At 51.8% G+C, this 13,869-nt stretch overlaps 1 protein-coding gene across 3 annotated transcripts in view; it reads left to right on the forward strand.

The window, feature by feature from the left end:
- LOC140252191 (uncharacterized) overlaps positions 1 to 13,869 on the forward strand; it is a 98,810-nt gene that overhangs the window by 673 nt on the left and 84,268 nt on the right. For 2 of the 3 annotated variants that reach the window (XR_011903564.1, XR_011903563.1), the window contains exon 1: positions 98 to 961. The gene's annotated coding sequence lies outside the window, so the exon portion shown is untranslated. Of the gene's footprint in view, positions 1 to 97; positions 962 to 13,869 lie in introns of those variants that run through there. The other variant, XM_072336561.1, reaches the window with a different exon arrangement.

Raw genomic sequence — 13,869 nt, forward strand, 5'->3', positions numbered from 1 at the left:
TGAGCCATGGAGTGGGGTGAGTGTTCCCTTCCTTGTGGGGTGGGGTGAGTGTTCCCTTCCTTATGGGGTGAGCCATGGAGTGGGGTGAGCGATCCTTTCCTTATTTTAAGGCTGTGTTTTTCTCTTTTTAGTGGATCCTGACCCCATTTCAGGGCTGGCAGCGGCAGGAGCAGCATCTGTACCTGATTGCTTCCTTGGGAGTGTGGGCTGTTTGTCTCTGGAATGAGGTGAGTGATTCCTTTATTTTGGGGCTGGGAGCTCTGTTTTTCTCAGGGGGTTGTGACCATATTTAAGGGGTGCCACCTGCAAGGGACACATATCTCCTTGCAGACTGTTTTCTGTGGGGTGAGCCCCGCTCCTCGGGAAGGGGTGAGTGATTCCTGCCTTATTGCAGGGCTGTGATCTGCCCCTGTTGGGGCTCATAGCTGCATTGGAAGGCTGGCAGCCATGAGGGCAGTATCTCTCCTTGGGGACTGCTTCCTTTGGAGTGTGGGGTGAGCTCTGGGCCTTGGATTGGGGTGAGGGGTTCTTTATGTCAGGGCTGTGCTGCCCTCATTTCTGGGGCAGCCTGACCACATTGAAGTGTCAGCAGCTGTACGGGTGGTGTTTCTCCCTGGAGTTTGCCTCCTGCGGGCTGTGGGTGAGTGTTTGTCTTTGGTTTCTGCTTTGTTTCAGGGCTGTGAGCTCTGCCATTTTTAGGTATCCCGACCACTGCAGTGCCTGCTTGTGCAAAAGGTGCTGCCCTGCACATGTGGGTAGTGCCTTCATTGTTGCATTGTGTCCAACAGGTGCCAGCAGAGCCCTGAGAGATGTGCAGCTCCTGATGAGAACAGCGAGGAACAGAAACCTGCATTGCCTGGAACGCCTCGGAACTCAACTTTGCTGGCCGGGAATTGCCTGCCCAGCAGATAAGAGCAGCACACACTGACTGTGTTGGATCTGTTCCATACTGAGACCCAAGGTAACGTTCCAGAGCTCATTTCTGCACTTCAGTGCTTAATTCTTATTGCAGTGCCCTTCTTGCTGCCCCCAAATGCAGCCATTGCCTTTTGCTGCCCCCAAATGCAGCCATCTCTTTCTGCCCCCCAAGTCCAGCCTGTGTGTCGTGCCCCATAAGTGCCGCCATCACGTTCTGCCCCCCAAGTCCAGCCATCGTATTCTGCCCCCCAAGTTCGTTTCTGTTCCCCCATGGCTCCATTCAGTTCTTTATTGCTGCTGTTGCTCCTCCGTTGCAGTTCTGCGTTGTGTCCACAAGGCGGCGCTGTTGTAGCTCCCATTGCTGTTAATAGGGCTGCAATGCAAAGGGAGATTCAGACTGCTGCTATTAATGTCCTCTATGGTCACTATGGGGTTTAATGGGCGCTATGGGGTTTTATGGGATCGTTTGGGGCCTTTATGGGGTCTCTATGGGGTTTAATGGGGCCTTAGGGTGTCCGATGGGGTTTAATGGGGTCTTATGGGATCTCTATGGGGGTTTAATAAGGGCCTATGGGATGTTATGGGGTCCTTATGGGGCTTAATGGGATCTTCTGGGATATTTATGGGGCATGATGTGTGTGTGTACGTGTGTGTGTGTGTACGTGTGTGTGTGTGTACGTGTGTGTGTGTGTACGTGTGTGTGTGTGTACGTGTGTGTGTGTGTACGTGTGTGTGTGTGTACGTGTGTGTGTGTGTACGTGTGTGTGTGTGTACGTGTGTGTGTGTGTACGTGTGTGTGTGTGTACGTGTGTGTGTGTGTACGTGTGTGTGTGTGTACGTGTGTGTGTGTGTACGTGTGTGTGTACGTGTGTGTGTACGTGTGTGTGTGTGTACGTGTGTGTGCATATACCCCATAAGACCTCACTGGCCCCCATAGAGACCCCATAGGCCCCATTTGAACCCCATAGGACCCCATAGAGACCCGATAGGCCGTAATTGGAACCCATAGGTCCCATTTGAACCCCATAGGACCCCATAAGACCCATTTGAACTCCATAGGACCCCATAGAGACCCCATAAGACCCCATAGGCCTCCATTAAACCCAATAGAGAACTGATGTGAGGTGTGTGTCTGTGTGTGTGTCTGTGTGTGTGTCTGTATAATGGCCTTATATCCCATAGCTGGATGGCGTTTTGTCCCTATGCTGTTCCTGTTGTGTGTTGGTGCCTTTATGAGCCATCCCTGCCTTATACCCCATATTCATCCTGTTGTTCCTATTGCAGTGCTGATGCCTTTATTAACCATCCCTTATACCCCATATCCATCCTGTTGTTCCTATTGCAGTGCTGATGCCTTTATTAACCATCCCTTATACCCCATATCCATCCTGTTGTTCCTATTGCAGTGCTGATCCCTTTATTTAATCCTCCCTGCTTTCCATCCTCACATGCTGCACGTTGGATTCCTCCACTGAGTCCAGATTGTTGCCGCTCCGCATCCATGTGTGTCAGCTCAGCATCTGTGTGCACAATGAAACACCAGTCACCGATTGGCTGCAGGATCATCCCATTGGCTGCTGGACCCCATTGTGCACCACTGACCCCACTGTGTGCTGTAGGATCATCCCATGGGCTGTAGGATCATCCCATGGGCTGTAGGATCATCCCATGGGCTGTAGGATCATCCCATGGGCTGTAGGATCATCCCATGGGCTGTAGGATCATCCCATGGGCTGTAGGATCATCCCATGGGCTGCAGGACCCCATTGTGTGCTGTAGGATTGTCCCATTGTGTGCTGTAGGATCGTCCCATTGTGTGCTGTAGGACCATCTATCTTCATCGTCATCACCTTCATCACCATAATAATGGCCTATTGCTAATTAATAATGCTCCATCACTAATACTACTCCATTGCTAATTAATATTATTCCATCACTAATAATTTGCCATTGGCAATTAATCATTCTCCATTGAGAATTAATAGTAGTCCATCGATATTAATACTAAATCAATAACTAATAATGCTCCATCATTACTTAATAACATTCCGTTGCTAATTACTAATAGTCCATTGCTAATAATGCTGAATTTCAATAATAATGCTGTAGTGCTTTAATAATGTTACATCGCTCATTAAGAATGCTCCATCAAATACTAATACTGCTCTATAGCTAATAAAGTTCCACTGGTGTTAATAAGACTCCATTGCCAATAAATAAGACTCGACTGATAATAAATATAACTCCACAGCTAATTAGTAAGACCCAATTGCTAATAAATAAGACTGCATTGCCAATATCTAAGGCACCACTGCCAATAAATATAACTCCATTGCCAATAAATAAGGCTCCATTGCCAATCAGTAGGACTCCATTGTCAATAAATAAGACTCAATTGCTAATTAGTAAGACTATATTGCGAATAAATAAGATTCCACTCCTAATAAATAAGACTCCATTGCTTATAATTATGACTCCTTTTCTTGAAAAGAAGATTCCATTGCCACTAAGTAAGACTCCATTGCTAATTAAACATTCCTAATAAATAAGACTTCATTGTCAATAAATAAGACTCTATAAATAATATACCCTATGGGCCCCATTAAACCCTATGGGCTCCATTATAGCGCCGCCTTGTGGCTGTTAATGGTATTGCAGCCCCCATTATACCCTATGGGCCCCATTATACCCTATGGGCCCCATTATACCCTATGGGCTCCATTATAGCGCCGCCTTGTGGCTGTTAATGGTATTGCAGCCCCCATTAAACCCTATGGGCTCCATTAAACCCTATGGTGTCCCATATAGCTTATGTTAGAGCGCCACCTGGTGGCCGCTATTGGTATTGCAGGCCCCATTAATCCCTATGGTCCCCATTAAACCCTATGGACCCCATTAAACCCTATGGGCTCCATTATAGCGCCGCCTTGTGGCTGGTAATGGTATTGCAGGCCCCCATTATACCCTATGGGCCCCATTAAACCCTATGGGCTCTATTATAGCGCCACCTTGTGGCCGCTGAGGATATTGCAGCTCCCATTAAACCCTATGGTCCCGATTAAACCCTATGGGCTCCATTATAGCGCCGCCTTGTGGCAGTTAATAGTATTGCAGCCCCCATTATACCCTATGGGCCCCATTAAACCCTATGGGCCCCATTATACCCTATGGGCCCCATTATACCCTATGGGCTCCATTATAGCGCCGCCTTGTGGCTGTTAATGGTATTGCAGGCCCCCATTAAACCCTATGGGCTCCATTAAACCCTATGGACCCCATTAAACACTATGGGCTCCGTTATAGCGCCGCCTTGTGGCTGTTAATGGTATAGCAGGCCCCCATTATACCCTATGGGCCCCATTATACCCTATGGGCTCCATTATACCCTATGGGCTCCATTATAGCGCCGCCTTGTGGCTGTTAATGGTATTGCAGCCCCCATTAAACCCTATGGGCTCCATTAAACCCTATGGGGTCCCATATAGCTTATGTTAGAGCGCCACCTGGTGGCCGCTTTTGGTATTGCAGGCCCCATTAATCCCTATGGTCCCCATTAAACCCTATGGACCCCATTAAACACTATGGGCTCCGTTATAGCGCCGCCTTGTGGCTGTTAATGGTATAGCAGGCCCCCATTATACCCTATGGGCCCCATTATACCCTATGGGCTCCATTATAGCGCCGCCTTGTGGCTGTTAATGGTATTGCAGGCCCCCATTATATCCTATGGGCCCCATTAAACCCTATGGGCTCTATTATAGCGCCACCTTGTGGCCGCTGAGGGTATTGCAGCTCCCATTAAACCCTATGGTCCCGATTATACCCTATGGGCCCCATTAAACCCTATGGGCTCCATTATAGCGCCGCCTTGTGGCTGTTAATGGTATTGCAGGCCCCCATTATAAGTATAGGGAGGGGCGTGGCTTAGTGCCTCATTAGCATACGAGGCCCCGCCCCTTTGGACTCCAGCCTATTGGGGGCGTGGCTTCATGGTTCATTAGCATATGAGACTGAGGCTCCGCCCCTTTGGATTCAAGCCTATTGGGGGCGTGGCTTCAAGCCTCATTAGCATATGAGGCCCCGCCCACTAATTATACCTGTATCTAGATGGGGCGGAGCTTCATGCCTCATTTGCATACGATTCTGAGGCCCCGCCCCATTGGACTTAAGCCTATTGGGGGCGTGGCTTTGTGTCTCATTAGCATACGAGGCCCCGCCCACGTACGAGACTTGAAGGGGGCGGAGCTTCATGCCTCATTAGCCTAGAGCAGTCAAGCTCCGGCCCTTTGGGGGTGTGGCTTCAGTCCTCATTAGCATACGACACTGAGGCCCCGCCCCTTTGGACTCGAGCCTATTGTGGGCGTGGATTCCTAGCTCATTAGCATATAGTAAGTAGGCGTGGCTTCGAGCCTCATTAGCATGCGATACTGAGGCTCCGCCCCTTTAGGCACAAGCCCATTGGGGGCGTGGCTTCATGCCTCATTAGCATACAGTAGTGAGGCTCCGCCTATTTGGGGGCGTGGCTTCACACCTCATTAGCATACGGTGATAAGGCCCCGCCCCTTTCTTCTTGAGGGGGCGTGGCTCAAGCCTGGAAGGGGCGGGGCTTCAGTCCTCATTAGCATATAATAACTAGGTCCCGCCCCCTTGGATAAGCTCATTAGCATACGGCAATGAGGCTCCGCCCCTTTGGACTCCAGCCTACCGGGGGTGTGGCTTCATGGCTCATTAGCATATGGGGCTCTGCCCCTTTAGACTGGAGACTGCAGACCCCATTAAACCCTATGGGCCCCATTAAACCCTATGGGCCCCATTAAACCCTATGAGCTCTATTATAGCGCCGCCTTGTGGCTGTTAATGGTATTGCAGGCCCCCATTATATCCTATGGGCCCCATTAAACCCTATGGGCTCTATTATAGCGCCACCTTGTGGCCGCTGAGGGTATTGCAGCTCCCATTAAACCCTATGGTCCCGATTAAACCCTATGGGCTCCATTATAGCGCCGCCTTGTGGCTGTTAATGGTATTGCAGGCCCCCATTAAACCCTATGGGCCCCATTAAACCTATGGGCTCCATTATAGCGCCGCCTTGTGGCTGTTAATGGTATTGCAGCCTCCATTAATCCCTATCGTCCCCATTAAACCCTATGGACCCCATTAAACCCTATGGGCTCCGTTAAGCGCCGCCTTGTGGCTGTTAATGGTATTGCAGCCCCCATTATATCCTATGGGCCCCATTAAAACCTATGGACCCCATTAAACCCTATGGGCTCCGTTAAGCGCCGCCTTGTGGCTGTTAATGGTATTGCAGGCCCCCATTATATCCTATGGGCCCCATTAAACCCTATGGGCTCTATTATAGCGCCACCTTGTGGCCGCTGAGGGTATTGCAGCTCCCATTAAACCCTATGGTCCCGATTATACCCTATGGGCCCCATTAAACCCTATGGGCTCCATTATAGCGCCGCCTTGTGGCTGTTAATGGTATTGCAGGCCCCCATTATAAGTATAGGGAGGGGCGTGGCTTAGTGCCTCATTAGCATACGAGGCCCCGCCCCTTTGGACTCCAGCCTATTGGGGGCGTGGCTTCATGGTTCATTAGCATATGAGACTGAGGCTCCGCCCCTTTGGATTCAAGCCTATTGGGGGCGTGGCTTCAAGCCTCATTAGCATATGAGGCCCCGCCCACTAATTATACCTGTATCTAGATGGGGCGGAGCTTCATGCCTCATTTGCATACGATTCTGAGGCCCCGCCCCATTGGACTTAAGCCTATTGGGGGCGTGGCTTTGTGTCTCATTAGCATACGAGGCCCCGCCCACGTACGAGACTTGAAGGGGGCGGAGCTTCATGCCTCATTAGCCTAGAGCAGTCAAGCTCCGGCCCTTTGGGGGTGTGGCTTCAGTCCTCATTAGCATACGACACTGAGGCCCCGCCCCTTTGGACTCGAGCCTATTGTGGGCGTGGATTCCTAGCTCATTAGCATATAGTAAGTAGGCGTGGCTTCGAGCCTCATTAGCATGCGATACTGAGGCTCCGCCCCTTTAGGCACAAGCCCATTGGGGGCGTGGCTTCATGCCTCATTAGCATACAGTAGTGAGGCTCCGCCTATTTGGGGGCGTGGCTTCACACCTCATTAGCATACGGTGATAAGGCCCCGCCCCTTTCTTCTTGAGGGGGCGTGGCTCAAGCCTGGAAGGGGCGGGGCTTCAGTCCTCATTAGCATATAATAACTAGGTCCCGCCCCCTTGGATAAGCTCATTAGCATACGGCAATGAGGCTCCGCCCCTTTGGACTCCAGCCTACCGGGGGTGTGGCTTCATGGCTCATTAGCATATGGGGCTCTGCCCCTTTAGACTGGAGACTGCAGACCCCATTAAACCCTATGGGCCCCATTAAACCCTATGGGCCCCATTAAACCCTATGAGCTCTATTATAGCGCCGCCTTGTGGCTGTTAATGGTATTGCAGGCCCCCATTATATCCTATGGGCCCCATTAAACCCTATGGGCTCTATTATAGCGCCACCTTGTGGCCGCTGAGGGTATTGCAGCTCCCATTAAACCCTATGGTCCCGATTAAACCCTATGGGCTCCATTATAGCGCCGCCTTGTGGCTGTTAATGGTATTGCAGCCTCCATTAATCCCTATCGTCCCCATTAAACCCTATGGACCCCATTAAACCCTATGGGCTCCGTTAAGCGCCGCCTTGTGGCTGTTAATGGTATTGCAGCCCCCATTATATCCTATGGGCCCCATTAAAACCTATGGGCCCCATTAAACCCTATGGACTCCATTATAGCGCCGCCTTGTGGCTGTTAATGGTATTGCAGGCCCCCATTATATCCTATGGGCCCCATTAAACCCTATGGGCTCTATTATAGCGCCACCTTGTGGCCGCTGAGGGTATTGCAGCTCCCATTAAGCCCTATGGTCCCGATTATACCCTATGGGCCCCATTATACCCTATGGGCTCCATTATAGCGCCGCCTTGTGGCTGTTAATGGTATTGCAGGCCCCCATTATACCCTATGGGCCCCATTAAACCCTATGGGCTCTATTATAGCGCCACCTTGTGGCCGCTGAGGGTATTGCAGCTCCCATTAAACCCTATGGGCCCCATTATACCCTATGGGCTCCATTATAGCGCCGCCTTGTGGCTGTTAATGGTATTGCAGGCCCCCATTATACCCTATGGGCCCCATTAAACCCTATGGGCTCTATTATAGCGCCGCCTTGTGGCCGCTGAGGGTATTGCATCTCCCATTAAACCTTAAGGGCCCCATTAAACCCTATGGGCTCCATTATAGCGCCGCCTTGTGGCTGTTAATGGTATTGCAGGCCCCCATTATACCCTATGGGCTCCATTAAACCCTATGGGCTCCATTATAGCGCCGCCTTGTGGCTGTTAATGGTATTGCAGGCCCCCATTATAAGTATAGGGAGGGGCGTGGCTTAGTGCCTCATTAGCATACGAGGCCCCGCCCCTTTGGACTCCAGCCTATTGGGGGCGTGGCTTCATGGTTCATTAGCATATGAGACTGAGGCTCCGCCCCTTTGGATTCAAGCCTATTGGGGGCGTGGCTTCAAGCCTCATTAGCATATGAGGCCCCGCCCACTAATGATACTTGTATCTAGATGGGGCGGAGCTTCATGCCTCATTTGCATACGATTCTGAGGCCCCGCCCCATTGGACTTAAGCCTATTGGGGGCGTGGCTTTGTGTCTCATTAGCATACAGTAGTGAGGCTCCGCCCCTTTGGGGGCGTGGCTTCATAACTCATTAGCATACGATGATAAGGCCCCGCCCCTTTAGGCTCGAGGGGGCGTGGCTTCACACCTCATTAGCATACGGTGATAAGGCCCCGCCCCTTTCTACTTGAGGGGGCGTGGCTCAAGCCTGGAAGGGGCGGGGCTTCAGTCCTCATTAGCATATAATAACTAGGTCCCGCCCCCTTGGATAAGCTCATTAGCATACGGCAATGAGGCTCCGCCCCTTTGGACTCCAGCCTACCGGGGGTGTGGCTTCATGGCTCATTAGCATATGGGGCTCTGCCCCTTTAGACTGGAGACTGCAGACCCCATTAAACCCTATGGGCCCCATTAAACCCTATGGGCCCCATTAAACCCTATGGACTCCATTATAGCGCCGCCTTGTGGCTGTTAATGGTATTGCAGGCCCCCATTATATCCTATGGGCCCCATTAAACCCTATGGGCTCTATTATAGCGCCACCTTGTGGCCGCTGAGGGTATTGCAGCTCCCATTAAACCCTATGGTCCCGATTATACCCTATGGGCCCCATTATACCCAATGGGCTCCATTATAGCGCCGCCTTGTGGCTGTTAATGGTATTGCAGGCCCCCATTATAAGTATAGGGAGGGGAATGGCTTAGTGCCTCATTAGCATACGAGGCCCCGCCCCTTTGGACTCCAGCCTATTGGGGGCGTGGCTTCATGGTTCATTAGCATATGAGACTGAGGCTCCGCCCCTTTGGATTCAAGCCTATTGGGGGCGTGGCTTCAAGCCTCATTAGCATATGAGGCCCCGCCCACTAATGATACTTGTATCTAGATGGGGCGGAGCTTCATGCCTCATTTGCATACGATTCTGAGGCCCCGCCCCATTGGACTTAAGCCTATTGGGGGCGTGGCTTTGTGTCTCATTAGCATACGAGGCCCCGCCCACGTACGAGACTTGAAGGGGGCGGAGCTTCATGCCTCATTAGCCTAGAGCAGTCAAGCTCCGGCCCTTTGGGGGTGTGGCTTCAGTCCTCATTAGCATACGACACTGAGGCCCCGCCCCTTTGGACTCGAGCCTATTGTGGGCGTGGATTCCTAGCTCATTAGCATATAGTAAGTAGGCGTGGCTTCGAGCCTCATTAGCATGCGATACTGAGGCTCCGCCCCTTTAGGCACAAGCCCATTGGGGGCGTGGCTTCATGCCTCATTAGCATACAGCAGTGAGGCTCCGCCTATTTGGGGGCGTGGCTTCACACCTCATTAGCATACGGTGATAAGGCCACGCCCCTTTCTACTTGAGGGGGCGTGGCTCAAGCCTGGAAGGGGCGGGGCTTCAGTCCTCATTAGCATATAATAACTAGGTCCCGCCCCCTTGGATAAGCTCATTAGCATACGGCAATGAGGCTCCGCCCCTTTGGACTCCAGCCTACCGGGGGTGTGGCTTCATGGCTCATTAGCATATGGGGCTCTGCCCCTTTAGACTGGAGACTGCAGACCCCATTAAACCCTATGGGCCCCATTAAACCCTATGGGCCCCATTAAACCCTATGAGCTCTATTATAGCGCCGCCTTGTGGCTGTTAATGGTATTGCAGGCCCCCATTATATCCTATGGGCCCCATTAAACCCTATGGGCTCCTTTATAGCGCCGCCTTGTGGCTGTTTATGGTATTGCAGCCTCCATTAATCCCTATCGTCCCCATTAAACCCTATGGACCCCATTAAACCCTATGGGCTCCGTTAAGCGCCGCCTTGTGGCTGTTAATGGTATTGCAGCCCCCATTATATCCTATGGGCCCCATTAAAACCTATGGGCCCCATTAAACCCTATGGACTCCATTATAGCGCCGCCTTGTGGCTGTTAATGGTATTGCAGGCCCCCATTATATCCTATGGGCCCCATTAAACCCTATGGGCTCTATTATAGCGCCACCTTGTGGCCGCTGAGGGTATTGCAGCTCCCATTATACCCTATGGTCCCGATAAAACCCTATGGGCTCCATTATAGCGCCGCCTTGTGGCTGTTAATGGTATTGCAGGCCCCCATTATACCCTATGGGCTCCATTAAACCCTATGGGCTCCATTATAGCGCCGCCTTGTGGCTGTTAATGGTATTGCAGGCCCCCATTATAAGTATAGGGAGGGGCGTGGCTTAGTGCCTCATTAGCATACGAGGCCCCGCCCCTTTGGACTCCAGCCTATTGGGGGCGTGGCTTCATGGTTCATTAGCATATGAGACTGAGGCTCCGCCCCTTTGGATTCAAGCCTATTGGGGGCGTGGCTTCAAGCCTCATTAGCATATGAGGCCCCGCCCACTAATGATGCTTGTATCTAGATGGGGCGGAGCTTCATGCCTCATTTGCATACGATTCTGAGGCCCCGCCCCATTGGACTTAAGCCTATTGGGGGCGTGGCTTTGTGTCTCATTAGCATACAGTAGTGAGGCTCCGCCCTTTGGGGGCGTGGCTTCATAACTCATTAGCATACGATGATAAGGCCCCGCCCCTTTAGGCTCGAGGGGGCGTGGCTTCACACCTCATTAGCATACGGTGATAAGGCCCCGCCCCTTTCTACTTGAGGGAGCGTGGCTCAAGCCTGGAAGGGGCGGGGCTTCAGTCCTCATTAGCATATAATAACTAGGTCCCGCCCCCTTGGATAAGCTCATTAGCATACGGCAATGAGGCTCCGCCCCTTTGGACTCCAGCCTACCGGGGGTGTGGCTTCATGGCTCATTAGCATATGGGGCTCTGCCCCTTTAGACTGGAGACTGCAGACCCCATTAAACCCTATGGGCCCCATTAAACCCTATGGGCCCCATTAAACCCTATGAGCTCTATTATAGCGCCACCTTGTGGCTGTTAATGGTATTGCAGCTCCCAAAACCCTATGGTCCCGATTAAACCCTATGGGCTCCATTATTGCGCCGCCTTGTGGCTGTTAATGGTATTGCAGGCCCCCATTATACCCTATGGGCCCCATTAAACCCTATGGTCCCGATTAAACCCTATGGGCTCCATTATAGCGCCGCCTTGTCGCTGTTAATGGTATTGCAGCCCCCATTATATCCTATGGGCCCCATTAAACCCTATGGGCTCCATTATAGCGCCGCCTTGTCGCTGTTAATGGTATTGCAGGCCCCCATTATACCCTATGGGCCCCATTAAACCCTATGGGCTCCATTATAGCGCCACCTTTTGGCTATTGATGGTATTGCAGGTCCCCATTAAACCCTATGGTCCCCATTAAACCCTATGGGCCCCATTAAACTCTATGGGCTCTATTATAGCGCCACCTTGTGGCCGCTGAGGGTATTGCAGCTCCCATTAAGCCCTATGGTCCCGATTATACCCTATGGGCCCCATTATACCCTATGGGCTCCATTATAGCGCCGCCTTGTGGCTGTTAATGGTATTGCAGGCCCCATTAATCCCTATGGTCCCCATTAAACCCTATGGACCCCATTAAACCCTATGGGCTCCATTATAGCGCCGCCTTGTGGCTGTTAATGGTATTGCAGGCCCCCATTATATCCTATGGGCCCCATTAAACCCTATGGGCTCTATTATAGCGCCACCTTGTGGCCGCTGAGGGTATTGCAGCTCCCATTAAGCCCTATGGTCCCGATTATACCCTATGGGCCCCATTATACCCTATGGGCTCCATTATAGCGCCGCCTTGTGGCTGTTAATGGTATTGCAGGCCCCCATTATACCCTATGGGCCCCATTAAACCCTATGGGCTCTATTATAGCGCCACCTTGTGGCCGCTGAGGGTATTGCAGCTCCCATTAAACCCTATGGGCCCCATTATACCCTATGGGCTCCATTATAGCGCCGCCTTGTGGCTGTTAATGGTATTGCAGGCCCCCATTATACCCTATGGGCCCCATTAAACCCTATGGGCTCTATTATAGCGCCACCTTGTGGCCGCTGAGGGTATTGCAGCTCCCATTAAACCCTATGGGCCCCATTATACCCTATGGGCTCCATTATAGCGCCGCCTTGTGGCTGTTAATGGTATTGCAGGCCCCCATTATACCCTATGGGCCCCATTAAACCCTATGGGCTCTATTATAGCGCCGCCTTGTGGCCGCTGAGGGTATTGCATCTCCCATTAAACCTTAAGGGCCCCATTAAACCCTATGGGCTCCATTATAGCGCCGCCTTGTGGCTGTTAATGGTATTGCAGGCCCCCATTATACCCTATGGGCTCCATTAAACCCTATGGGCTCCATTATAGCGCCGCCTTGTGGCTGTTAATGGTATTGCAGGCCCCCATTATAAGTATAGGGAGGGGCGTGGCTTAGTGCCTCATTAGCATACGAGGCCCCGCCCCTTTGGACTCCAGCCTATTGGGGGCGTGGCTTCATGGTTCATTAGCATATGAGACTGAGGCTCCGCCCCTTTGGATTCAAGCCTATTGGGGGCGTGGCTTCAAGCCTCATTAGCATATGAGGCCCCGCCCACTAATGATACTTGTATCTAGATGGGGCGGAGCTTCATGCCTCATTTGCATACGATTCTGAGGCCCCGCCCCATTGGACTTAAGCCTATTGGGGGCGTGGCTTTGTGTCTCATTAGCATACAGTAGTGAGGCTCCGCCCCTTTGGGGGCGTGGCTTCATAACTCATTAGCATACGATGATAAGGCCCCGCCCCTTTAGGCTCGAGGGGGCGTGGCTTCACACCTCATTAGCATACGGTGATAAGGCCCCGCCCCTTTCTACTTGAGGGGGCGTGGCTCAAGCCTGGAAGGGGCGGGGCTTCAGTCCTCATTAGCATATAATAACTAGGTCCCGCCCCCTTGGATAAGCTCATTAGCATACGGCAATGAGGCTCCGCCCCTTTGGACTCCAGCCTACCGGGGGTGTGGCTTCATGGCTCATTAGCATATGGGGCTCTGCCCCTTTAGACTGGAGACTGCAGACCCCATTAAACCCTATGGGCCCCATTAAACCCTATGGGCCCCATTAAACCCTATGGACTCCATTATAGCGCCGCCTTGTGGCTGTTAATGGTATTGCAGGCCCCCATTATATCCTATGGGCCCCATTAAACCCTATGGGCTCTATTATAGCGCCACCTTGTGGCCGCTGAGGGTATTGCAGCTCCCATTAAACCCTATGGTCCCGATTATACCCTATGGGCCCCATTATACCCAATGGGCTCCATTATAGCGCCGCCTTGTGGCTGTTAATGGTATTGCAGGCCC

The sequence above is a fragment of the Excalfactoria chinensis genome, chromosome 4 (assembly GCF_039878825.1).
Source record: "Excalfactoria chinensis isolate bCotChi1 chromosome 4, bCotChi1.hap2, whole genome shotgun sequence".
NCBI lineage: Eukaryota > Metazoa > Chordata > Aves > Galliformes > Phasianidae > Excalfactoria > Excalfactoria chinensis.